The sequence below is a fragment of the Lolium perenne genome, chromosome 4 (genome assembly GCF_019359855.2).
Source record: "Lolium perenne isolate Kyuss_39 chromosome 4, Kyuss_2.0, whole genome shotgun sequence".
In the NCBI taxonomy this organism is placed as follows: domain Eukaryota; kingdom Viridiplantae; phylum Streptophyta; class Magnoliopsida; order Poales; family Poaceae; genus Lolium; species Lolium perenne.
The window spans coordinates 213,982,921-214,010,789 of record NC_067247.2 but is presented as its reverse complement, the minus strand read 5'-3'; the positions used below and the strand labels follow the sequence as shown (position 1 = coordinate 214,010,789).

The 27,869-nt window shown below is 43.7% G+C and overlaps 1 long non-coding RNA gene across 1 annotated transcript; it reads right to left on the bottom strand.

The window, feature by feature from the left end:
• Positions 1-135: 135 nt before the first annotated feature.
• On the bottom strand, positions 136-27,793 carry LOC139838840 (uncharacterized). Its single transcript, XR_011756697.1, has 3 exons — positions 27,728-27,793; positions 2,023-2,120; positions 136-428 (listed from the first exon to the last, which is right to left on the bottom strand). It is a non-coding gene; the product is annotated as an uncharacterized lncRNA (long non-coding RNA).
• Between the last annotated feature and the right edge of the window lie 76 nt (positions 27,794-27,869).

Genomic DNA, 27,869 nt, shown 5'->3' with positions numbered 1-27,869 from the left:
CACAGTAAACACGAACACCCACCTCTAACCAGCCATATGTCACGAGTTAGTGAAGAAAATACATCCATCAAAGACAAGACTACAATCAGCACCATCCTCATGGTGTAAAGTTGTACCAAATTACGATGGCTGAGGTAGACAGCGTAATGCTTGGTTCTGAAAAATCTCTTATATGGGTGTGTAGCTAGCAATATAACCTTGTTACGAAAACATCCAAAACGTGTGGTTGTATCAGAGTCTGCAAACGCCTATCAGCTCACATCAGGTGTTCTAATGTTCTATCCCTAGTACAGTCTTCAATTTTATCTCACTGCTACCGTTTTCGCTTTATACTATCTTCAGTTTACTGGAATGGAAGAGTTGCTGTCTCAATCTGATATTGGACCAACGCCTCAGCCTTGATGACAATAGCTAATACTAAGAAGATCCTGAGAAAGACATTTACAACAGGAGAATGACTGAGCCTTCACATATATTGTATTTCAAGAAATAATAGTATGCAATAGACTTCTCGATTGATAGCGCTATGGGGATGCCCAGTAAAAGAACACACAACTAATGACGAAAATATATGAAGGCACAAACAGATCTGATTACTACAGATAGTGGCGATGTTCTAAATGTCAGCAAGGCTTCAAGAAACATTCTTCTTAATTTCAGCATTAAAAGGGCATGCTACGTTCCACAACCTTCTGTAGTAACCTTGGGTCAATATATATCTCTTAAGTCTCCAAAATCGGTTATGGCATTGTATCATATTGTTTTTTTTTTTAATAATCTGGAACAACTTGTGCACCATTTCTTAATCAACAGATTACCAATTAGGAAGACCTTTACAACAATAGCGATGTTAAACATTCACAAAATAACATGTATCATATTGGGTTTTTTAATCTGGAACAACTTGTGCACCATTTCTTAATCAAAACAGATTACCAAATAGATTAGGAAGACCTTTACAACAATAGTGATGTTAAACATTCACAAAATAACATGTAGCTTCACTTCAAAAGAATAACTATGCATTAGGATTCTCAACAGAAAGCGCATGCACAACTCCAAAAAACAAACCTGAAGGTACCATGGGCATTGTTAAACCTTAAAACCTAGATCTCGAAATTTTGATTAATAAAAATAAAAGATATGATAACAATTGGAGGCTGCATTGTTTTCTTAATTAAAGAGGCACTATGTGCATGGTTCAAACCAGGGACGGAGCTAGGGGGTGCCAGCTAGGGCCATGGCCCCCCCACCTATGCTGCAAAATTTTCTGAAAGAGCACCTAAAATACATGTACATTGGTCCCTAAAATTTGTAAATATTGCTTGTGCAGCCCCCTCCAAGTAATCTTTTGTTCTATTGGCCCCCTCCAAATATTTTCCTGGCTCCGTCCCTGATTCAAACTTACACCTCTGAATCGTGCTCCCTAAAAATAGATGAGATAAAGTTTCTAGCATAATCAGCCAGAAATCATTCTAAACTATCATGTCAGTAATAGCCTAATGTTTGCAGTAACCTTGGCTCAATACTTTGCAAGTATCTGCGACTGCACAATTGCAGGCCTCCTAAATCAATAACGGCACTGCATCATGATGCTATTTTGGTTCAGACCCACATAATACGTGTATATCTTTAAAATTCATCATTTTCAGCAAACAAGATTAGTGTATACAGTCCAATGTAATATTATTTCCATTAGGAAGATCCTAACTGAAGTATTTTCTAAGTTATGTAGATTCTACACTTCAGTATCAAGTCATTACTAAACAGTAACTACAAGGTTACTTGCATCAGAAAACCTAGGAGAACATGTTGTAATGAACATTACTTCTTTTGGTTCAAACAATACACGGAACAAGACACATTATGCACATGAAAATGAGACAAAGGTTGTAAATATTATGTATGTTACTGATTTATAATAAAAAATGATGTGGAAAACTCTCCCGTTGTCCATCTTCAAAAATAAGAGGTGAAAACCAGAGGATGGATTCTTCGTTACCTGACAAGCTTTGTTCTTACCTTTGGTTTCAGTTGTGCTGGGGATATCATGGCTTGGTTTGTTAAATATTTTTTACCGTCAATCACATGAACCCCAACCGTGTATGAATCTGCCACCTCTTTAAACACAAGACAAAGGAAAAAAAAACAAGTCAATAGCACCAAGCACTAGTGATCTTCAAACAGAACAAGTTGCAGACGCATACAAAAAGACATACTGCATGGCTGTCATCAAATATTTCGCGAAAACGCAAAAGATTTGCGTTTCGATGCATTGATAGATAAAGAGAGTTAGATATGTACATGCCCCTCTGAAGAGGGACAAACACCCCGCAGTACAACTCGACCCAAGAGAGGAGACCCTATTCTAGGGTAGTAACTGGCGGACACCCCGGGCTCCCGCGTCCGCCCATTGCCGCGCCTCTGTCCTGATGTCGCTGAATAGGGAGGGCACCGAGGGCTGTGCATTGTAGAAGACCACATCATTCCGATGCTTCCAGATCCACCACGCCGTGAGCATGATGAGCGACGAGGTACCCTTGCGCAGCTGGCGGGGGGTAGTCCGCACCACCAGTGACCACCACTCCGCGAATTCGCCCTCAGTAGGAGGTCCCGAAGTGGATCGGATCCACGAAAGGACCTCGAACCAGATCGTCCTGGAGAATGAGCACCCAGTGAGGAGGTGCGTCATGGTCTCCATAGACTGGTCACAGAGCGGGCATCTGGGCGCATGCGGGAGGCCCCGACGCGCCAGCCTCTCACCCATCCAACACCTGTCCAGACAGGCCAGCCATATGAAGAACTTAACCCTCGGAGGCGCCCAGGACTTCCAGTTTAGCTCCCAAGATGCTGAGGTGATCGCCCCCTGGAAAAGGGCCTCATAGCATGAGTGGGAGGTGTACTGTCCATCCGTCGTCCATAGCCAGGTCATCCTATCTTGTTCCGCTGATAACTGGAACCCTCGTAGCCTACCCCACAGTTGCACATACTGCCACAATGCGAGGGCGCTTGGTGCTCCAGCTATGTCTGAGATCCAAGTGCGATCAAGCAGCGCCTCACACACCGTACGTACCTTCATGCGTTGCTTAGGTACCAGCGCATACACCTCCGGCGCCATCTCTTTGATGGATCTGCCGTCCACCCACCGGTCCTCCCAGAAGAGGGCGGACTCTTCATTACCCACCGCCATCGAGGTGGATGGTGCGAAGATGTCCAGATCCGCCTTCGAGAACTGCATGTCCAGCCCGCGCCACGGCCTCAGGGGGTCCGTGCGCATCCTCCACAGCCAGTGCACCCTAAGGCTGGTGGCCGTCCGCGCGAGGTCTAGGTTTCCAAGCCCACCTAGGTTAAGCGGTCTGCACACCCTAGCCCAATTCACATGGCAGTTTCCTCCATTAGCCTCAGCCTTACCCAGCCATAGAAACCCCCGCAGGATTTTGTTGACCTGCTTGAGCGTCTTCTTGTTTAGACCCAGCAGCATCAGCTGGTGCAACGGGATGGCCGCAAGCACCACCCGAATCAGCGTCAAGCGCCCAACACGCGGCATCATAGATGCACGCCACGTCGGCAGCTTGTCAGCTAGTCTGTCCAAAAGGGGCTGGAATGACACCGCCGTCAGCCGCCTGGTGGACAGGGGAATGCCTAGGTACTTCACCGGAAAAGGCGCTAGCTGGCACTCCATGAGCTCCGCAGCGCCAATGGCCTCAGCGTCAGTGCAGGCAATGGGGGATACCGAGCACTTCGCGAAGTTGGTGCGTAGGCCAGAGGCTTGTCCGAAGAGCTCCAAGATGCCTCGAACCGCACGCAGGTCCGTCTCATCCGGGTGACAGAAGATCACCACATCATCCGCATAAAGGGACACAGAAGTCGCAAGCTCCCGCCGCGCCAACCGTCGCAGTATACCCATCTCAGTGGCTTTGATAAGCACCTTGTTGAGCGAGTTCATCACCAACACAAACAGCGATGGCGATAGGGGGTCGCCCTGTCTCAGTCCCCTCCGATGCCAAATAGGGGGGCCTTGCTCGCCATTGAGCAACACCCGAGTACTGGCCGTGGCGAGCAGCAAGGAGACGAGCTCCCGGAATCGCGGTCCGAACCCAATCTTCTGGAGAACCTCCAAAAGGAATCCCCAGGATACTGAATCGAAAGCACGCGCTATATCCAGCTTCAGCATCACCCTCGTCTCCTTTCCCCTGTGCAGAAACTTGGCTGTCTACTGCACCAACATGAAGTTGTCGTGGATGCACCGTTTGCGAATGAAGGCGCATTGGTTGCGATCCACCAGCGAATCCATCCGGGGGCCAGTCTAGACGCCAGGACCTTTGCCACTAGTTTGGCGAAGATGTGGATCAAACTGATCGGCCTATAGTCAGCCAGCGCCGCCGCGTCCAGGCGCTTAGGCAGCAGAACTATCAAGGCTTGGTTGAGGCCTTGAAATCCACGCCCGCACATCGTGTAAAGCTTGTCGAAGGCCGCCATGAAGTCAGCCTTGACCACACCCCAACACTTCTGCAGGAACTCGTCCGTAAACCTGTCAGGCCCGGGGGCCTTTCCTGGCGGCAGGTGTCCGATGACGTCCCAGACCTCGTCCTCAGTGAATGCCGCCTCCAGCTCGGAGAGATCCTCCGTGGCCATGCCTAGGAAGTCCAAGTCCAGCGAGTGCGCCCTCTCCACCTCGGTGCCAAGCAGGCCCTCGAAGTGTGCGAAGGTGATAGGGCAAAGGTGTCCGATCTTTCGATGAGATGGAGATAATTCGATTTGTTGGTGGAGTTCGTGCTTGACGATCCGACAAAGGTGTCCGATCTTTCGATGAGATGGAGATAATTCGATTTGTTGGTGGAGTTCGTGCTTGACGATCCGACTACACGTGCAAAGCTCGTGCGCCAATGCAATCGCTAGGACAATCTCCGGGAGTTACTGATCTTGCGGGAGCACGATCAGCCTGACCAGCAAGGGTCTTAATTCCTACCTGAAATCGAGAACAAGTAAGAACTAAAGATGCAATCAGAATATTGCGAATAGAGATGAAAGCTTGATTGATAATGGTGGGATTCTGAATAGTCGGTCTTGTTCTGGGCGTTGGCCTCAAAAGAAGTACACGAAGTTGCAGCAATTGGCTAACTTTTAATCTAATCAAAATCCAAGTTCTAATGACGGCTACAGAAGGATATATATGGGGGAAGTCAAGGGATTTTCGTCCAACCAGCTAGGGTTGGCCAAAAATACCCCTAAATGGGCGTTCCTCCACTTATAAGGCCTCTTAAAATCCCCTAAAATACCTAATCCGAAAATATATGGACCTGGCCCATTAAATAAGGTGACGCAGCACCAAAAATAACTCTTTGGACGAATTTTATGATGGAGTAACTTGTATAATTCATCCAAGCATCGTTGCTTCACTATGGTGGCTTCAATGTTCTGAAATCCTCGCTTGCAACTCCATCCTGAATCCTTGCAGGTCTGCTGCCATCTCCATGCACGTTCCTAATGCAATGCTTGGCGTCCATGCTAGATCCATTCATAAATAATATAAATACATTTGATTTAGGCAGCATCATATTCTCATATATATCAGGAAGGATTCCTAGTAACGACTGTACCTGAAATGTGGCTGTAGGAGTATTGGCTGTATCTATCATAGAGATGTCCTCATCATCCTTCCCTACTTGAATTGAAGTCGTCCTCGACGTAGTCTCATCTTTTTCACCAAGATATGCCTTCAAATCGGAGGTAATCATGTCCTCATCATCCTCCCTTTCTTGAAAGAAAAGCCGTCCTCGGCGATGTTTATTCTGTAAACATGCTAACAAAAGAGACAAGGTATATGCATGGTATATGTATATGTCATCCGTTTTAACAGCTCTGTCATGTTTCCCATTAAATTCTGTACATATACCAGTATTGTAGTAGCATAGAAACTCATTAGTTCCCATTAAACATTTATCACAACTCAGTTTACAGATATAAGTGAAGCACATAGTAACTCCTTTCAAATTATAATGCTCGTCATTAAACCATCCCAAAGTTGGTAAACCAAACTTCAGTATTTCCAATTTACATGCTACAACTAGCTTAAATAAGCGATCATGCAACAAAGTATTTGGCATAAAGTCTACACCGTTATTGGAGGTCATATCAAAATGATTGAACATAGGTGGAATTTTACTTCCCCTCAAACCAATAGTATATGGAACATCATCACATGCAATGCAAATTTTATTCACTAAAAATTCATTGTCTACACCATACTCTCCAATTAAATTAAAAGTATAACCATGGGTATAAACACTCTTCAAATATTTGAGTTCAGCAATCTTATTTCTAGCATGTGATAAAGACATAGGAGGATCCATCACAACAGAAAACAAAGAATTAGCATGAGAAATCTTAGCCAACACTTCATTGTTCCTAACCAGTTTTATATGATCCATACTATAGTCATCTTTCAAATCACGAGGTGCATTATCAGGAGCAAAAACTTCAGTTTGTACACTCATAGATATGGAAGAATTAACTTGTACAGTAGGTGTACTCAACATAGTTGGTATATCATTTACACAATTTCCTAACACATGGTCATCCTTGGAAACAAAAGTCTCCGTTGGTGCACTCATATCAATGCATGAATTAGAATCAACAATAGGTGCACTTAAACCATCATCTATCTCAGTTGTTTGATCACATAACATCAAATTAGCAGCACAATCCTCTAATATAGGTGATGTGACCAGATTATTTTCTACCTCATCACATGGTATATTTAAGATAACCTTAAATTCACCAATCTCATGTGGAGAGATAAAATCAGTACCTTCATTTTTACCTTGTGACTCCAACGTAGAAGATGTTCGCAGCGACGTGTCACAAGTCTGTGGTTGGGCGACTCGCACTACAATATTCATGCGTGGAACGTTGGAAGAAACAACCGGTGCTAGTGTGCATGACTTGAAGGAGTTGAAATGGTCCACCGTGTTTTCCTGTATGTGTTTCTCAAAAGCACAAGCGCGAACATATATACCAATAGTAGAACGAGGAATATACTTAAACATAACCTTAATATCAGGGTTTAAGCCGTTGAAAAACATATTTCTAGTACTTTCCTCAAATTCCTTTATATCACAACGGTACATGTAAAATTTAAATTCCTGATAGTAAACATGCACGGTGTTACTACCTTGTTCTAACCTTTTAAGTTTGCGGGTCATTTCACGTTGATGAGAAAGAGGCACAAATCTATGTCGCAAAGCAGATTTTAAATCTCCCCAAGTAGTAGGTTTCTTATCAACAGTTTCTTTGTAAGTCATATCCCACCAAATGGAAGCAAAACCCGTAAAAACTCTAGCACCAGTTCTTACTTTCTCATGTTCAGTAAAATCATGGCATCCAAAAATATTGTCAACTTCAAACTCCCAATCAAAATAAGCATCAGTATTATATCTACCCTCATAAACTGGTAAAGAAATAACCTGATCATGATCTCCAGTAAATGGTCGCACATGCATCTCCGTAGTCATCATGGTTTTTGGGCGGCGGATTGGTCCTCAATTCCTGGCATGGTTAGTACCCCAAAATCACAAGTGTATATGCCTACAAGCTACGCAAATATGGTGGTATCGCGCGCAATTCGTCAAGCAAAATATAAAGCTCTTGCAAGTTCTTACCAAACAGGAGGCGGCGATCGGCAACCAACAGTATCAAGTAACTCCAAAGATTGAGCGAAGCGATTGCCAAGCACACGTATACCGCACGATGTAGAAATATGTAGAGCTGTAGGTAGGTTTAATATACGTGGAACTACAACCACAATAATCAATGTGAAACTGAAAATCCGTTCAAAGTAGTCAAGTGCTGGTCCTAGGCTAGACTGTACTAGAGACGCGAGCCTAAGACACAGATAATATATCACGCACGGAATAGAAGATAGTTGAACCTCTGATGTTGTAATACAATGGAGAGAAGAGCTTTGCTGGCTCGCTACTGAGAACAACTCAAATGTCCACAACACACTCAGGCAATACAAAGGTTCGATTGTTGTACTAGATTAATCTGGCTAGCAGCGGAAAGCCGTAGATAGCAAGCCTACGCGTCTTGTCTGAAAACAAATCCTGCTACTCTCCGGAAGCCTTCGTACGGGACAGAAAAAACAATGATCTACGGTGGCAGTAGATAGGCTGAGCGGAAGGAATCAAGTGCAGATATAGCAAGTCCAAGGTAAATAGCAACTGACAAGTCTAGCAATGGTAGAGAAACAGCGATTCAAGTTCCATGACCCTCTCTTTCTTTTTTTTATCCGCACGGTTCCCAAAAGGATAAACAATAGCACAACTCTTTTATTCTTCTTTTGCTGCAGCACGAGTCAACCAAGATATGCAAAAGAAGTTTCAACCTAGCTTCCAGGATCTGATCGGCCCTTCCTTTTTCTTTGCTGCACTTTTTTTCACCTCTTTCTCACTTTTTTTATTCTTTTTTTAACTCCGTTTTTTTTTCTCTCTCTTTCTATTTCCTTTGGCCGATTGAAAACTTTCCAAAACAAACAGGTGCAAGACTATCTGTTCCGTTATTTGGGAACTTGGAACCAGGATCGGAAAAAATCTGGCCAAACAAAAGTAGTACACTTGGAACCTGGCCGAACAACACACGGCACTCAAATCTGTACGTCCTTTTTTTTATTGCACGTATCAGAACACATGCATGGATCTAGTTTCAATCTGCCCAAGCCTTCCAAGCAGCCTAACGATTTGATGAGACTTGGAAACCAACTAACACACGGCTTTTGCTTGGGAATTGATCCGGTAAAATCTGACCAAACTAAAGTGTTCGGCTTGGAACTTGAAGGAAGAAAAAGGGGAATCAATCTCTTTTCCTTTTACGATGTAGAACCTCACAGACGAAGGAAGTCGATCTAACTCTAAATATGCAGGCGGAGACAATGAGCGGACGATGGCGAGGGATACAAAAAATATGATAACGGTGGCGAGGCGGAAACAAAGGTGGATGAAGTTGGCCGACGTGACAAGAACGTGGTTAGAACTCGAAACTCTAAAGACTAGACACTAAAACCAGCAACTCGACACGATGCAATGAAAATTCAACAAAACAAAAACAAAGTGGTGATAGCGAAAAGGCTAAGACTGGTTTTAGGCGAGGATTAACTAATCTAACTTCTTTTTGTGGGGCTTTTTTTGGGTTATAGGTAAAAACAAATCTACACTAGGAAAACTGTAAATCTCACCGAGCAACCTGAAATCTGATACCACTTGATAGGGCAAAGGTGTCCGATCTTTCGATGAGATGGAGATAATTCGATTTGTTGGTGGAGTTCGTGCTTGACGATCCGACTACACGTGCAAAGCTCGTGCGCCAATGCAATCGCTAGGACAATCTCCGGGAGTTACTGATCTTGCGGGAGCACGATCAGCCTGACCAGCAAGGGTCTTAATTCCTACCTGAAATCGAGAACAAGTAAGAACTAAAGATGCAATCAGAATATTGCGAATAGAGATGAAAGCTTGATTGATAATGGTGGGATTCTGAATAGTCGGTCTTGTTCTGGGCGTTGGCCTCAAAAGAAGTACACGAAGTTGCAGCAATTGGCTAACTTTTAATCTAATCAAAATCCAAGTTCTAATGACGGCTACAGAGGGATATATATGGGGGAAGTCAAGGGATTTTCGTCCAACCAGCTAGGGTTGGCCAAAAACACCCCTAAATGGGCGTTCCTCCACTTATAAGGCCTCTTAAAATCCCCTAAAATACCTAATCCGAAAATACATGGACCTGGCCCATTAAATAAGGTGACGCAGCACCACAAATAACTCTTTGGACGAATTTTATGATGAAGTAACTTGTATAATTCATCCAAGCATCGTTGCTTCACTATGGTGGCTTCAATGTTCTGAAATCCTCGCTTGCAACTCCATCCTGAATCCTTGCAGGTCTGCTGCCATCTCCATGCACGTTCCTAATGCAATGCTTGGCGTCCATGCTAGATCCATTCATTAATAATATAAATACATTTGATTTAGGCAGCATCATATTCTCATATATATCAGGAAGGATTCCTAGTAACGACTGTACCTGAAATGTGGCTGTAGGAGTATTGGCTGTATCTATCATAGAGATGTCCTCATCATCCTTCCCTACTTGAATTGAAGTCGTCCTCGACGTAGTCTCATCTTTTTCACCAAGATATGCCTTCAAATCGGAGGTAATCATGTCCTCATCATCCTCCCTTTCTTGAAAGAAAAGCCGTCCTCGGCGATGTTTATTCTGTAAACATGCTAACAAAAGAGACAAGGTATATGCATGGTATATGTATATATCATCCGTTTTAACAGCTCTGTCATGTTTCCCATTAAATTCTGTACATATACCAGTATTGTAGTAGCATAGAAGCTCATTAGTTCCCATTAAACATTTATCACAACTCAGTTTGCAGATATAAGTGAAGCACATAGTAACTCCTTTCAAATTATAATGCTCGTCATTAAACCATCCCAAAGTTGGTAAACCAAACTTCAGTATTTCCAATTTACATGCTACAACTAGCTTAAATAAGCGATCATGCAACAAAGTATTTGGCATAAAGTCTACACCGTTATTGGAGGTCATATCAAAATGATTGAACATAGGGGGAATTTTACTTCCCCTCAAACCAATAGTATATGGAACATCATCACATGCAATGCAAATTTTATTCACTAAAAATTCATTGTCTACACCATACTCTCCAATTAAATTAAAAGTATAACCATGGGCATAAACACTCTTCAAATATTTGAGTTCAGCAATCTTATTTCTAGCATGTGATAAAGACATAGGAGGATCCATCACAACAGAAAATAAAGAATTAGCATGAGAAATCTTAGCCAACACTTCATTGTTCCTAACCAGTTTTATATGATCCATACTATAGTCATCTTTCAAATCACGAGGTGCATTATCAGGAGCAAAAACTTTAGTTTGTACACTCATAGATATGGAAGAATTAACGTGTACAGTAGGTGTACTTAACATAGTTGGTATATCATTTACACAATTTCCTAACACATGGTCATCCTTGGAAACAAAAGTCTCCGTTGGTGCACTCATATCAATGCATGAATTAGAATCAACAATAGGTGCACTTAAACCATCATCTATCTCAGTTGTTTGATCACATAACATCAAATTAGCAGCACAATCCTCTAATATAGGTGATGTGACCAGATTATTTTCTACCTCATCACATGGTATATTTAAGATAACCTTGCATTCACCAATCTCATGTGGAGAGATAAAATCAGTACCTTCATTTTTACCTTGTGACTCCAACGTAGAAGATGTTCGCAGCGACGTGTCACAAGTCTGTGGTTGGGCGACTCGCACTACAATATTCATGCGTGGAACGTTGGAAGAAACAACCGGTGCTAGTGTGCATGACTTGAAGGAGTTGAAATGGTCCACCGTGTTTTCCTGTATGTGTTTCTCAAAAGCACAAGCGCGAACATATATACCAATAGTAGAACGAGGAATATACTTAAACATAACCTTAGTATCAGGGTTTAAGCCGTTGAAAAACATATTTCTAGTACTTTCCTCAAATTCCTTTATATCACAACGGTACATGTAAAATTTAAATTCCTGATAGTAAACATGCACGGTGTTACTACCTTGTTCTAACCTTTTAAGTTTGCGGGTCATTTCACGTTGATGAGAAAGAGGCACAAATCTATGTCGCAAAGCAGATTTTAAATCTCCCCAAGTAGTAGGTTTCTTATCAACAGTTTCTTTGTAAGTCATATCCCACCAAATGGAAGCAAAACCCGTAAAAACTCTAGCAGCAGTTCTTACTTTCTCATGTTCAGTAAAATCATGGCATCCAAAAATATTGTCAACTTCAAACACCCAATCAAAATAAGCATCAGTATTATATCTACCCTCATAAACTGGTAAAGAAATAACCTGATCATGATCTCCAGGAAATGGTCGCACATGCATCTCCGTAGTCATCATGGTTTTTGGGCGGCGATTGGTCCTCAATTCCTGGCAAGGTTAGTACCCCAAAATCACAAGTGTATATGCCTACAAGCTACGCAAATATGGTGGTATCGCGCGCAATTCGTCAAGCAAAATATAAAGCTCTTACAAGTTCTTACCAAACAGGAGGCGGCGATCGGCAACCAACAGTATCAAGTAACTCCAAAGATTGAGCGAAGCGATTGCCAAGCACACGTATACCGCACGATGTAGAAATATGTAGAGCTGTAGGTAGGTTTAATATACGTGGAACTACAACCACAATAATCAATGTGAAACTGAAAATCCGTTCAAAGTAGTCAAGTGCTGGTCCTAGGCTAGACTGTACTAGAGACGCGAGCCTAAGACACAGATAATATATCACGCACGGAATAGAAGATAGTTGAACCTCTGATGTTGTAATACAATGGAGAGAAGAGCTTTGCAGGCTCGCTACTGAGAACAACTCAAATGTCCACAACACACTCAGGCAATACAAAGGTTCGATTGTTGTACTAGATTAATCTGGCTAGCAGCGGAAAGCCGTAGATAGCAAGCCTACGCGTCTTGTCTGAAAACAAATCCTGCTACTCTCCGGAAGCCTTCGTACGGGACAGAAAAAACAATGATCTACGGTGGCAGTAGATAGGCTGAGTGGAAGGAATCAAGTGCAGATATAGCAAGTCCAAGTTAAATAGCAACTGACAAGTCTAGCAATGATAGAGAAACAGCGATTCAAGTTCCATGACCCTCTCTTTCTTTTTTTTATCCGCACGGTTCCCAAAAGGATAAACAATAGCACAACTCTTTTATTCTTCTTTTGCTGCAGCACGAGTCAACCAAGATATGCAAAAGAAGTTTCAACCTAGCAACCAGGATCTGATCGGCCCTTCCTTTTTCTTTGCTGCACTTTTTTTTCACCTCTTTCTCACTTTTTTTTATTCTTTTTTTAACTCCGTTTTTTTTCTCTCTCTTTCTATTTCCTTTGGCCGATTGAAAACTTTCCAAAACAAACAGGTGCAAGACTATCTGTTCCGTTATTTGGGAACTTGGAACCAGGATCGGAAAAAATCTGGCCAAACAAAAGTAGTACACTTGGAACCTGGCCGAACAACGCGCATTTTTTTTAAATAATACACTTTTTTTTGTTTATTTCAGAAATAATACTCGGTTTTGAGATATTTCAGAAATAATACACCGTCGGGTTCGTTCAACCCGAAATTTAAAACTCGGGGTAGAGGAACCCGAAATTTCAAAATCGGGGTAGAGGAACCCGACTTATTCTTTTGGCGGGAGGGCGAAAAAGGAAAAAGAAAAGGAAAAGAAAGAATCGGGTTTTAGAAACCCGATATTAGTGAATCGGGTTAGGCGACCCCGAGATTCCCACATATTTCGGGTTACTCTACCCCGATTTTTGAAATTTCGGGTTCCTCTACCCTAATTCTGAAATTTCGGGTTCCTCTACCCCAATTCCTTCTTTTTCGCGCGGAAACAGGATTAGTCGGGTTCCTCTACCCCGATTTTTGAAATTTCGGGTTCCTCTACCCCGAGTTTCAAATTTCGGGTTTCCTGAACCCGACAGTGTATTATTTCTGAAATATCTCAAAACCGAGTATTATTTCTGAAATAAACAAAAAAATGTGTATTATTTAAAAAAAAATCGCGCGAACAACACACGTCACTCAAATCTGTACGTCCTTTTTTTTATTGCACGTATCAGAACACATGCATGGATCTAGTTTCAATCTGCCCAAGCCTTCCAAGCAGCCTAACGATTTGATGAGACTTGGAAACCAACTAACACACGGCTTTTGCTTGGGAATTGATCCGGTAAAATCTGACCAAACTAAAGTGTTCGGCTTGGAACTTGAAGGAAGAAAAAGCGGAATCAATCTCTTTTCCTTTTACGATGTAGAACCTCACAGACGAAGGAAGTCGATCTAACTCTAAATATGCTGGCGGAGACAATGAGCGGACGATGGCGAGGGATACAAAAAATATGATAACGGTGGCGAGGCGGAAACAAAGGTGGATGAAGTTGGGCGACGTGACAAGAACGTGGTTAGAACTCGAAACTCTAAAGACTAGACACTAAAACCAGCAACTCGACACGATGCAACGAAAATTCAACAAAACAAAAACAAAGTGGTGATAGCGAAAAGGCTAAGACTGGTTTTAGGCGAGGATTAACTAATCTAACTTCTTTTTGTGGGGCTTTTTCTGGGTTATAGGTAAAAACAAATCTACACTAGGAAAACTGTAAATCTCACCGAGCAACCTGAAATCTGATACCACTTGATAGGGCAAAGGTGTCCGATCTTTCGATGAGATGGAGATAATTCGATTTGTTGGTGGAGTTCGTGCTTGACGATCCGACTACACGTGCAAAGCTCGTGCGCCAATGCAATCGCTAGGACAATCTCCGGGAGTTACTGATCTTGCGGGAGCACGATCAGCCTGACCAGCAAGGGTCTTAATTCCTACCTGAAATCGAGAACAAGTAAGAACTAAAGATGCAATCAGAATATTGCGAATAGAGATGAAAGCTTGATTGATAATGGTGGGATTCTGAATAGTCGGTCTTGTTCTGGGCGTTGGCCTCAAAAGAAGTACACGAAGTTGCAGCAATTGGCTAACTTTTAATCTAATCAAAATCCAAGTTCTAATGACGGCTACAGAGGGATATATATGGGGGAAGTCAAGGGATTTTCGTCCAACCAGCTAGGGTTGGCCAAAAACACCCCTAAATGGGCCTTCCTCCACTTATAAGGCCTCTTAAAATCCCCTAAAATACCTAATCCGAAAATACATGGACCTGGCCCATTAAATAAGGTGACGCAGCACCACAAATAACTCTTTGGATGAATTTTATGATGGAGTAACTTGTATAATTCATCCAAGCATCGTTGCTTCACTATGGTGGCTTCAATGTTCTGAAATCCTCGCTTGCAACTCCATCCTGAATCCTTGCAGGTCTGCTGCCATCTCCATGCACGTTCCTAATGCAATGCTTGGCGTTCATGCTAGATCCATTCATAAATAATATAAATACATTTGATTTAGGTAGCATCATATTCTCATATATATCAGGAAGGATTCCTAGTAACGACTGTACCTGAAATGTGGCTGTAGGAGTATTGGCTGTATCTATCATAGAGATGTCCTCATCATCCTTCCCTACTTGAATTGAAGTCATCCTCGACGTAGTCTCATCTTTTTCACCAAGATATGCCTTCAAATCGGAGGTAATCATGTCCTCATCAGAAGGTAGCCTCAGCCATTGCCGCAGGTTCCGAGGTAACCGCACCATTCACCCGCAAGCTGTGAATCACGTTTTTTTGGCGCATGTAGGCCGCATGCTGGTGGAAGAAGGTCGTGTTGGCGTCCCCCTCCTGCAGCCATGCAATCTTTGCCCGCTGGCGGGCCATCGTCCTCTCTAGGGAAGCCAGCCCTAGGTAGGCTTGTTTGAGATGCGTCCGGAGTCAATGGCGATGTCAAGCCTCAGCACAACCTCCCGCGCTATCATCAGCTGCAGTTTAACACAACCGACCTTCTTATCGCTCCAGCTCATGAGCTTGCGCGCCGTGAGTTTCAACTTAGCGGTGAGCCTTCTGAAGGGGTCCGTGTCTCCCTGGATCACCCCTGTCAACACCCGGATTTTTAATTCCAGATGCCTATTATGCCATACATCGCAATCCTAGGAAGATTGTTTTTGCGAGACATAACAGTCGATATCACAGAACATTATTCATTACAAACCATAATCGTCTTACAACAAGGGATCTCATGATCCAATATTAAAACAACAGTTGATCTACAGATCAACATACAAAACACATAGCGGAAGAAACGTAGTAGCGGTCCATTTGTTCCACAGGTAACGCTTGACGTCGGGAGGGATCTTAGTTATCATAGACATCCTGCTGCCCATCTTCCTGGTACTGGTGCTCTTCTTCATAGTCTGGCCATTTGAATAGCCAGGAACAAAGCCAAAAGTACTCGCAAACTAATACTAGTGTAATCACTATCAACTATAGTAGGGGGTTCTAAGCTCTCGGTTTATTTGCATAAAGCTATTTTTATTTCATAAGCACTTAGTAGTAAAAGACTCTTTATTTGCCTAACTAAAATCAAGTGGGAACATTAGTGTCATTCCCACAACTTTGTTGTGATCCAGTCAAATTCATCTTTCAAGTCACCAGTCATTTTTGGAAAACATCTGACAACGGAACATTATGGCCATCCAACCGTCCATGACCGTGGACACGGCTATTCGAATAGTTTAACACTCTGCAGAGGTTGTACACTTGTGCCACAACTTTTGATTACATCCGTCAGGGATAGCCCTGAATAATCATACTCAGTATGTGGATCATCAACCATTAACCTTTCACTTATATACCCTAGTATAGGCACCTCCCTATGAGCTTGACCTCCCAGTGAGGGCAATCTGCCATCCTGGGAACTGCACAGGGCTTGGGTAAGACATTCACCTCTTTTTCACGTCATTTCACTTTTCACGGAGGCAGCCTCGGCATAACCCCTATGACACTTGTTCAGAGGGAACCCATACTAAAGTGCATAAATTTCCAGTTAAGCCCTACCCATGATCAGGTATTGTGGGGGTACTCTAAAATTGGAATGGTATCGCATACGAACCCAACCATCAGGTTTTTTCAAAATCACCTTGTTATTCACAATGCATATTCACCTTCAAAACTTTCAATAGAATGACTCATCATTCTAAGGTTTTCAAAGTCATTTGGTTCACAAGTTCCCATCTAGAGTGGCCAGTTTTAGTTTTAGCACTAGCAACTAGTCATGAGGGGTACTAACTAACTTGTAGCTATCTAGGCTAAGTTTGATGCTCTTGTAATACTCCAAATTTAGACCAAAGTTAACTATAAAAATAAGCCTTGATAACCAAAGTAAAAGATTGCAAAATAAAAACTTGGGCTTGGAAAAGAAACTCCTTAAACACAAAATAATATTGCAATGGTGTCTTGCTCTATTAGAGCTTGCATTAGTGGAGCTTGCCTTGGTTGGTACAATGATCAAAGTGTTCCTCCTCTTCTTCGTAGAATACCTCCTCCTCCTCGTAGCATTCGGTACTAGCGTCTATAAACGGATACGAGGTATACAATCACCAAACAATACTTAAGTACTAGACTTAACACTCAAAGGGCTCACACAAGAGGATCTAGCATCACACCCTTTTTAATATTGTGGTTGGCTTTGTTTTCTTTTTGAAAAATAATTTCCTCTCATTGAAATATTTACTAGGGTTTCTATTTATTTCCTTTGAAAAGTAATTTCCTCTCATTGAACATTACTAAGGTTTAATATCCTCAAATAATAAAGTATGAGATCATGTTGACCAAAGTCACCACTTCATATTTATTCATTTGAGAAATTGATGTAAATGAGATACTACATCTCATACCATTTAAATACTACTTTGGAAAAGATTTAATATTATCAAGTAATAAAATATGAGGTTCTATAGACTAAGGTCATTACCTCACATTAAATTACTTGGGATAGTGATTTAAAGGAGAGGCAACCTCTCATAATATTTTGCTAATATTTTTGGATGATTTAAATGAGCTATAAATAGCCACATAACCATTATTTCACTCTAGCACATGATCATGGTAAACACTAATGTCATATTTTTACATATTCATGTAGAGTGTTTGAAATGTGAATTTTGAGAGGTGGAATCAATTCAAAATAAATTATGGTTGATTTTTAATAAATTTTTGAAGTTTGAAAAGGTAATGCATTGTTATTTTTTACTACAAGTGTTCTACAATTCTTCTGATGTTGAAACCAATTTATTTGGCTAGATAATTTCTTAAGCTTTCCAGAAATATTTATTTCATAAATTTTGGCTCAGTAGATATTTTTCTATTTAATTTTGAATCGAGCAGCAGTATTATATCTAAACTAAAAAGAATAAAACGAATTTGAATTCGTGGGCTTAGGCGGGAAAGCTAAACGGGCCAGGAGAGAAAAAAAAAGAAAAGGGCCGGCCAGCAGCGCGTCTCGCACACGCGGGCGGCCTGACAGTGGGTCCCACTGTCAGCGTCACTTAACACGCCCGAAGCGGACACGAACCAGGGACGTTGGATTAGATCCAGATCTAACGACTAAGGCTCGTCGTCGTCGACGGCGAGCTCAAACCCTACTGGCGGCGAACCTAGGGGGTCGGAGGCTCACCGGAGGTCCGGCGAGCATCGGCGATGAGGTAGATCGGCGTTGTCGACGACGGCAAGGCTCCTGGTACCGGCAACAGCTCCTGGGGTGGCTCCAATCGTCGGCGAGCTTGCAGGGGTACTGGCAGAGCTCCGGCGAGAAATTGGGACGGTGGTGGTGAAATTGGAAGGAGGCAGTGCTCGAGGAGGGTCAGTGAGATGAGTGGAGGCGAGTGGTGTGAAGAAATCGAGCGGGGGAGGGCTCCTTTTATAGAGAGCTAGAGGGGTAGCGCGGCACGGGCAGATCGTCGGTGTCGACAGTGCTACAACGGTGGAGAGGCGTGGGCGAGGAGCTAGGACGGTGCAGCGTGGCCTGGCGGTCCTTGTGGACGTCATGGCGCAGCAGGAGGTGGACGGGATGGCTCGGGCGACGTCAGTGTCCAACGGAGCCGTGGCGGACGTCGTCGATGGTGACGACGGCTACAGGACGCTCCGGGCCAAACGGCCATGTCTAGGACGTTGCTGGTGTCGTGGTGAGTGCGTGGGTAGAGGCAGGGATCAAGGCGAGGACGGAGTCGACGGGGCGAGCGCGTGCTCTGGTGTGCCCGTGCGTCGCGACCATGCCGGTCCTGGCGTCACTGGGTGACATGGGCACGTCCTGTGCTGGCATGTGCTGGTCTCTCCTTGGCCAATGGCTGGTACCAGCAGGTTCAGGAGAGGAAGGTCAACCTCCAGGACATGATGAGGTAGGCTAGGGTTGAGAGGAGAGAGGGATGGCATGGTGAGTGGCATGAGTGTCACGACATGGGCTTGGCATTGCCATGATCATCAGTGATCATTGGTGCTAGTGCTTGACATTGTCCAGAGGGGTGTAGAGGGAGCTGAGGTTGACCAGGGGAGTGATGGTTTAGGCTAAAACACACTGGTTATTAGAGTGTATGCACATAGCTGATTTGTGCACACCAAGTGTTCGACACAATGGCCGCAAGAACTTTTTAATTGAATTTTGCAAAAATATTTTAGGGGTGTTACTCTAATATTGTTTGACATACCTTGGTGGAATTGGTTTGCAAAATGAAGTTGATTTGGTGAAATTCAAACTTGATGTGATCTTAAATCTGTTTCAATGTTTCTACTTTGGATGCTTATTATAAGCAATTGAAAATGAATCAGCAAGGTTGGTAAACTATAAGATGATCACCTTGATGTGTTCTTGGATGATGGGCACAGAGATGAGAAAGTTTAGTTTAGAAAAGATTAACCACAGGGGCTCAAAGTAGGCATCATGATAAAATTGTCAAAAGTGACCATTATCATATGTGACTTGATTTTCATTTTTCTTTATTTATTTCTTTGACTCAGTTGTTATTGTATTTGGGTTTAAAGGTATTTCACAATAAACACTCAATCATGGCAACATCACAACATAAATGCATTAACACTATGCACCACACTTTAATTCAATTCAAGTTTTTGTTGGCTCCAAATTTTGAAATAAGGGAAATTAATTTTCTTCATTGCTTTGAAATTTTGGGATGTTACAACCCCCCAGGGCGTCCTGAACCGCCTAGTTGAACCCATCAAGCTTCAGCCAGAATCGCTCGAACTGGAACCTCTTCCGCCCCATCGACTGTGTGGTACAGTCAAGGAGGAGGGGGCAGTGGTCCGCCACCACCGTCGCCAAGCAACGTAGAGTGCACCTACTGTGGAGTTCCCACTACAAGAAATTTGCTGACTCGCGACCCTCCATATTGGTCACGAGAAGGTCATTGTACGCCATTTATGACCACGTCGTGACCAAAAACTGTTGGTCGCCAGTTGAGCGTCACTGACGGCTCACAACGACCTTTATTGTGTATTGGTCGTAGAGGACTATGACTAAAATAGTTGGTCGTAGATTCTATGACGAATATTTTGGTCATGGGTAATCTAGCTTATCCACGTCAGATTCGAGGTGGCCAATCCTACGTGGCATATATATATGACCAAATCAAATGGTCCTCAATCAAAATCAGCCCAATCCAGTTTGGTGCTTTACATGGGCCGAGCCCAACAATGTTTCTATGCAACATGGGCCAAGCACAACATTTCAGCCTTTTTATTTTCGATCTGTTTTGTGTCACTTATTTTTGATTTCAACCATTTCGTTATATCCATTAATGGGCTCCAATCATCAGTTTCCAATTCTTTCACGTCAAACGACAATATTAAAATAACAGCCAATACTGCAACATAACAGATAGAGAAACTTTACACTAGTTCGAGTCACAACCAGTACACCATCGTATCTTTGATCTAAAGAAAAATCTCTTGCTGCCATAGTAAGTCAATTACAATATTTCCACATTACGTATCACATGTACAGGTGTCCCAGCAACCAAATTATAACTGCTCTAGGCAATAACTAGCTACCATTTCTTTGCCGAGACTTCTCTTAAGCTTCCTCAACCTCGAGCTCTATCATACTTGCTCTTGATCACTCCTGCATGACAATACAACATAAAAAGATCATACCATGAAAGTGCTTCTAAATTAAAATAATAATAACATAACTGCATGTCCATATCTGAAATTGCACGGGCATACTAGCTAGCAAAAGGTGCATGATCTTATCCGAGCATTTGGTTAAAACTGGTTTGGAATAAAGGGTACATTCTGAAATACCTACAAAACACTAAAACTTCATATGACCATACAAGTCTTGGGAAAAGTTTGTTAGCTAATGCAAAAACATAATTATTTTTATCTGAATACCAAGCAACCAAGAAGAGCAAGGATGCATGTTATACTCATAGTGGTGTGGCCTTCCAATTGCAAAAATATGCAACCACGTGTAACTTATGACCGGACTACTAGTAGTCATGCAGGAACCAAAAACATTCTCTCTTTGTGTTTCAGTTTGAGAAAGGCATAATTAAGCATAGTGTTTATAGTCGATAATCTGACAAGCAGCAAATAAGGAATTTTTAACTTCAACCATCACGATTTCATCTCATGATAATTGCGAAACCAGTATTATGTCAAACTTCCAAATGTCAACAAACAACTAAGTGTCATACAAAGCTCTAAATGAGTCATTGACAGACACACACAAAATATATACTACACAGCAGCCTGTTACAATCATCCACAGCTCACACAAAAACATCTCCTAGCAAAAAATAAATAGAATAGATAGCGCGAGGAAACAAGAACAGGGTTTAATACTTACCACATTGACTTGGGAAGAACCCAGTGTATACAAAGTGCCTCAGCAATTAGAAAAAAACATGTGTATCATGATCGTGATGGCACGACCCTTCTAAACATTATGCAATGTCCATCAATCTGTCTACCTGCAATGCACACAACTTTAAGAAAAGATGCCTAAGCAAGAGCAGGATCAACTACCAGTTACTGGAAACATTTAACGGACAACAACATACGGTAGCAGAGTACTCTGAAATATCCAGAAGGTTACAAACGAAAGTCACAATGCAGACGATGTTGATCTTCAACATTATGCAGAAACAGGAGATAGAACAAGCTACTTATCAGCAATTTAGCTAGGTGCAGAATGAATCAAGCAGGAGAAACTATAGAACATCATCTGGGAAAATACTATAGGGCATTCATGTAAAAAAATTAACATTGTATACATGCAGTCCAAACCCGTGCATAACAAGGATTTTTTTTAGTTTATACTTGATTAGAAACTGAGTACACTTTCAGAAGATCATATATTTCATGCTAAACTATAGCGAATCAGAAACAATATACTGTTAGCAACGGAATATTTGGTTCTCACATTATACAAGATAAACTGTAGTACACAAACTACAACTGGGGCAGGATGTGTCAATTTTCGTACTATACAAGAATATATACAGTTAACGCCATGATAAAATGAGAATACCCAAGTATAACATTGCTAGTCTACTAATGCAACACTTGTAATTTTTCTTTGGGACAACACAATACAAACAGCCTGCTCTGTATATGACCAGTATCATACTAACCTGTAGAGCCTTGTAGTAGGCCTCGGACCCCTCAATGAAGAGAGCATGGCATAGAACATCATCCATGATCATGCTGACCAGCCAAAGGTACAGCATGCAGCAGAACCTGATCTTGGCACGCTTGCCTTAAATACCCACTCCACTAAGAGCAAGTTTAATAGTAGAGCCAACTGTTGGCTATAAGCCAAGTGCCATGTCATCTATAGTCATCTTAGAGCCAACATGTACAATAGTGAGCTATAAAATTATACTACTTTATTAGTGTATGGCCCATCATTCACTCTCACATAGTGCCTAGGAGCACGTGCTAGAGCTGGCTCTTGCATAAGAGCCCACTCCTCTTCTCTCTCCTCCTCTCTCTCCTCCAACTAGGCAACAATATATTATTTTAATCCTTATAGCCAGCTGAGTAGGACTTATTGTACTTGCTCTAAGCAAACATACAACTGTATCAAAAATAGCACATCCAGTTCAGTTATTCATAAAGGCCTGGACTAAATAATTTTACAGATTGAAGACAAAATGTAAAAAATCTGCAAGTGGGAGAGGTGCTTGCATAAAAGATGTTGATTTATTAGTAAATTTTGCTTTCCATGCAAATTATAGTCGAGGGGAAAATTTCATGAAACAGTATCAACATACACTAACAAAGGAACTGGACTTGGCTGCTAATGGACAGGTAGTGGGGTTCAATGGATTGGCTTGTTGAACTCTCGCTTCTGGAAAAACAAATAAAGTAAGATAAGGACTTGCTCCAGGAAAATATGCATTCAAATTATGAAATCAAATGATGCTTATAATATGCTGATATTACCGGGTATTTGTATTTAGATTCATTCTTCACTGAATTTTGAGTCCACGGAGCCACACATCAAAGAATAGCTCATTTTGAAATAGTTCTTGAGGTTAAGCATTTACATTCTGATGGTCCCCAGTCACTACTATTATTTCCTTCAATTAAAGGAATCTCATATCATCAACAAACACACGGCTGTTTAGAGGTAGTAAGAGATCAGCCCAACGAGTGCCACATGCCAGAGTTAATATGGTTCAGTTTGGTTCTCTATATTTGCACATCTATTTGCACACATTAATCACTCAAACAGGAAAGGAAGCAAGGTACGCAAAGCTGCAAACAATCAGGAATAAGCTCCTTATTGCAATTTTAGAAGTTGTATATGAATTTGACCAAACAGTACGCTATCAACTAAACTAGCTGAAACACATTTGGAAAGAATTTGATCCACTTTCACTAGTACTTGCAAAACAGGGCGTGCTCCAGTTCAATAAGCAATCAAGTATACATACAACCCAGGCTAGCCTCATTCTAGCCGCCGAATAAATGTTTAGTGAATTTTCAGAGATGAACATGCAAATTATATTTTGCTAAAACATCACTGAAATGCACAGGTACTAACTGGAATCTGAACCTCTACCAAACGTGTTCTAGCAATAAAACATCAGGCTCTCAACCTGATTCATATACGCACATACATAAGTTGCTGTTGTAAGGATACCAAAATCTGAATACAAGAACTGAACCTACAGAGAATTAATTATGTGTACCCTCCAATATGACTTTACTGGAAATGAAGGTTCTGAACTACTGGAACCTCTTTCCAATAGCAGGAGAAAACATTTTGAGTAACCATAAACATCATAGCGCAAGCCAGAAAATCTAACTCGAAAGCTAGATTCAGTCAAACTGCCCAACATAAGCACCGTGACTACATCTTCAACCTCTTCAGCAATTTCCACTCACACGGGTGTGAGGTGGAAACCGGTACAAATTGTTCAATATATAAATCATAAGCTAGATTAACTCAAATTGACAAACATGAGCATAGTGATTATACAGCAGCGCTTCCCCTGTGCCCCGTCACACATAGGGAAATCAGTACGAAATTGTTGCATGGTGCTTGAATTCACCAAGCCATCAGTACCCACAGCCCCTCCTAGCACTTTAGAGATTAGAGCCGACTCGTGAACACCACACACTAATTTCAGTTGCAAGTAATACTACAGTTAATGTTTGATAACCATAAAAACACCAGTATAATCAGCTACGCTGGCCAGCCAGTTCAAAATCCCAAAATCAGCACAGCGTTTCACAGGAAATGAAAGCTAGATGGTTTCGATAAGAGAAGACTAGCGGAAAGGGACAGAGTGCGGTCACCTGGAGGAGCTTGACGAGGGCGTCCTTGCCGAGGCGCAGCTGAGCGAGGTGCTTGCCGACCTCACTCGCGACCTGCTCCGGCAAACCAGGCACTGCGGCGTATGTGGATCTCGCGCGAGACCGTGGGGCGGCCGGACCTGCGAGCGCCGCCGTCAATCCTTGCGGTGAACCAGCCACTGTGGCGGCTCCAGATGTGGTCCGCGAGATGTGCATCTCGCGTGAGGAGGCGTGGCGAGTGGCTAAATACGGCGACCAGGTGGCCAGATCTGCCGTGAACTGGTCCGCCCCAGGCCGCGCCCCGCCGCCGAGGTCGTCCATCTCCGCACATTGGGCATGGAGGAACCGCCGCGGGTCACGACAGGAGAGGACGGGGAAAGGGAGAGGCGACGGCGGTGGGGAAAACCGGAAAAGGGAGGGGCGGCGGCGGCGTAGGAGGGCGGGGGAGAAAGCGATAGGGTTTCGTTCTCCCGCGGGTGGGGTGCGGCCAGTGAGCGGGACTTATTACACCAAAAAATTCATTTTGAAAGGCGCGGAAAGGGGTTGGCGCGGATCCAATTTCTGATTCCGCGGACGTTTTTTTTTTACACGAGTTTGGTGGTGGGTCACTACTATCTTTAGGGCATCTCCAACCAGCTGACCCAAACGGACGCGTTTTCGCGTCCAATTTTGGCTGTTTGGGTCGGCCTCCGGAGACGCGGACAGATAAAAACGTCCGTGGCTTTTTTTCTTCCCCAACGTACAGTCACGCAAATTCTATTCATCTTCTCCCATGTACTAGTACTAGCTAGTTGGCCAAGAAACAGCCTAGCGAGCTCCACCACGTCCGTGCTCCGGCGACCGGCCCCGTCCGTGCGTCCCCGCCCTGCTCCGTCGCCAACTCGGCCGTCGCCGCCCCCGCCCTGCTCCGTCGCCGCGCGGCCGCCGGCCCCGCCCACCCCGCCGTGCCCGACGTGCCGTCGCGGCCCGCCCGCACCCGTCGCGGCGAGCCCCGTCCGCCCGTCCCCGCCATGCCCGCCCGTCGAGCGGTTCTTGTGCGGCACTCGAGCGCGTCGAGCGCCGCCGCGGCGTGGTCGGGCTCCTCGCGCCATGGCCGGCCGCGAGGCGCCGCAAGGCGAGGCCGCCGGCGCAGGTCGGCCGGGACAAGCTCCTCGCGCACGGCCGCTGCGAGGCGCTGCAAGGCGAGGCCGCCCCAAGGCGCAGCTTCCTCCCAGGCGGAGCTCCTCATGCCGTGCTCCCGGCCGACGAGGTGTGTATGTAGTGGCGGCCGTCGCGGAGCTCGTTTCGGCGGCGGTGAACTCCGCCATGGATGAAAAAAAAGGTCTAGCAAAGGGCGGCGGAGGCCTCCATGCGTGGGCGACGGCGGCAGTGCGCCCGGCGAGCCTTCCCGCCGGCAGCCATGGGAGCATCCATGGGGGAAAAGAAGTCAGAAAAGAGGGACAGAGGAGAGAGAGTGGTGGGTTGGTTTTGTCTCTCTGGCAACTGGGCCATACGTGGAAAGAAATGACCATCCGCGCATGTCCTCGCCTGTCCGTGAGACGCAAAGTGTCCGCAAATTTAGTCGAGGTTTGGGTCGTCCCGGACCACGCGGACTGTCCGTTTTGCATTTGGGTCCGCGCGTTGGGAGCAGGTTTTACCCAAACGGACCTATCTCACGTCCGTTTTTGGGTTTGGGTGCCCCCGTTGGAGATGCCCTTAGTACCCAATTTTTACATGTAGGTATATCCCACGTGTCATTGCATAGGTAGTGTATTTTTTTTAGAGAAAACCACCACGGCGAACTTTATTAATTATGAATCGAAGATATATATCTTTAGCTAGCACAGAAACAATAAAATCAGGGGTTCTCTTGCCATACGATTGAGAATGATCCCTCTGAATCTAGCTAAAACATGTGTTGCCATATTAGCTTTCCTAGGATAATGAAAAAAATAAAACTTCATAAAAACCACGACACAGCAAAACACATTTCTCATACATAGCCATAGTCGGTCCATGTTCACGCCTTCTTTCATAACCTCGATCACGTCCATGCAGTCGGAATTAACTTCCACTCGATTGTAGGGCCCACCCGACCAGCTAGAATTGCATAGGTAGTGTGTTGACCTCCTGATTAATATGTCAATGTGTGGGTATCACCTCTTAGCTCTAGATTTAAACCTATTTTTGTTTAAACACGTAAGCAAAAAATTGGTATCACCTATTAGCTCTAGATTTAAACCTATTTTTGTTTAAACACGTAAGCAAAAAATTGACACCTGGATTTGACACATAGATGAAATGTTGAGGTGGATGACAAGGCATTATAAGGAATCAAGCATTAGCAGACATGATCATTTAAATTGGTTGTAATCGGATAAACATAATGTTCTAAATCGTATCATATTCTCAGTGACCAATTCGTGTGACTAAGTTACGACCTTTATGATCATAATGGTCGTAGAAAATTAGGGTTTGGACCCTCCCGAACGGCTTACAACCATTTGCTATGAAATGGTCATAGAGTTATGACCAACTTTGTCGTGGTCACTGTAAGAAGGTCACTAGTTAACACATTTCTTGTAGTGTCCTCCCATGTCACCGTGACGAACACTCGGTCGAGACGGACTAGTGTGGGAGTCTCGCGCTCATTGGACCAAGTATATCGGCGGCCATGCAGGTAGATCTCCTTGAGCTCGCAGTCATTCAGGAAGCGGCGGAACCTGCCCATCATCCTACGGTTGAGATTACCGTTGTTCTTGTCCTCAGCCCGATAGATCATGTTAAAGTCCCCACAGAGGGCCCATGGGCCTTGGTGGGTTCCGCGGATGTCGCACCACTCATCCAGGAAGGCGATCTTGTCGGCCTCAGCCTGTGGCCCGTAGACGTAGGTCAACCACATCCATGATGCCCCCCCAAAAGATGCCACCCTAGCAGTGATACTATTAGCACCTATGTGGGCGCTGTCGAGCTGCACCACCCTACTCATCCATGCCACAAGCACCCACCCCGAGTATCAGACGCGGGCAAGCAGAAATAAGCATCAAAATCCGCGCCCAGCACTTCCATAACAATGGCAGGGGTTACAACCGATAGCTTTGTCTCCTGGAGACACACGATAGACGCACCCGTCACCCGTGGTACCTACTACACTCCTAACACCCGTTCGTCTTGCGCGATCATTAAGGCCTCGCACATTGGCCACCATAATCTTTGGTTCGTATAACATTCAGTAGAATTTTCCTTGCTTCCAAATGCGATTATTTGTAGAAGCATGATATTGTACTCCACCCTGAGATGAGTTAGAGAATTTAGACGATGATGATTCCTCTCTATGAAGTGTAGAACTCACTGTCAGGCAGGGCAGTGGAAAAAACACGGACCTGATTTCTTTATGCATGTATTCCCACTCATCAAGTATTCAAGCCTAGTCGCTCTCTCTAGAATCTGAAATCAATATGTTGGGAGAGAAGTGTAAACCATGAAATCAAAGCTTCACACAAATATATAAGCACAAAAAATACA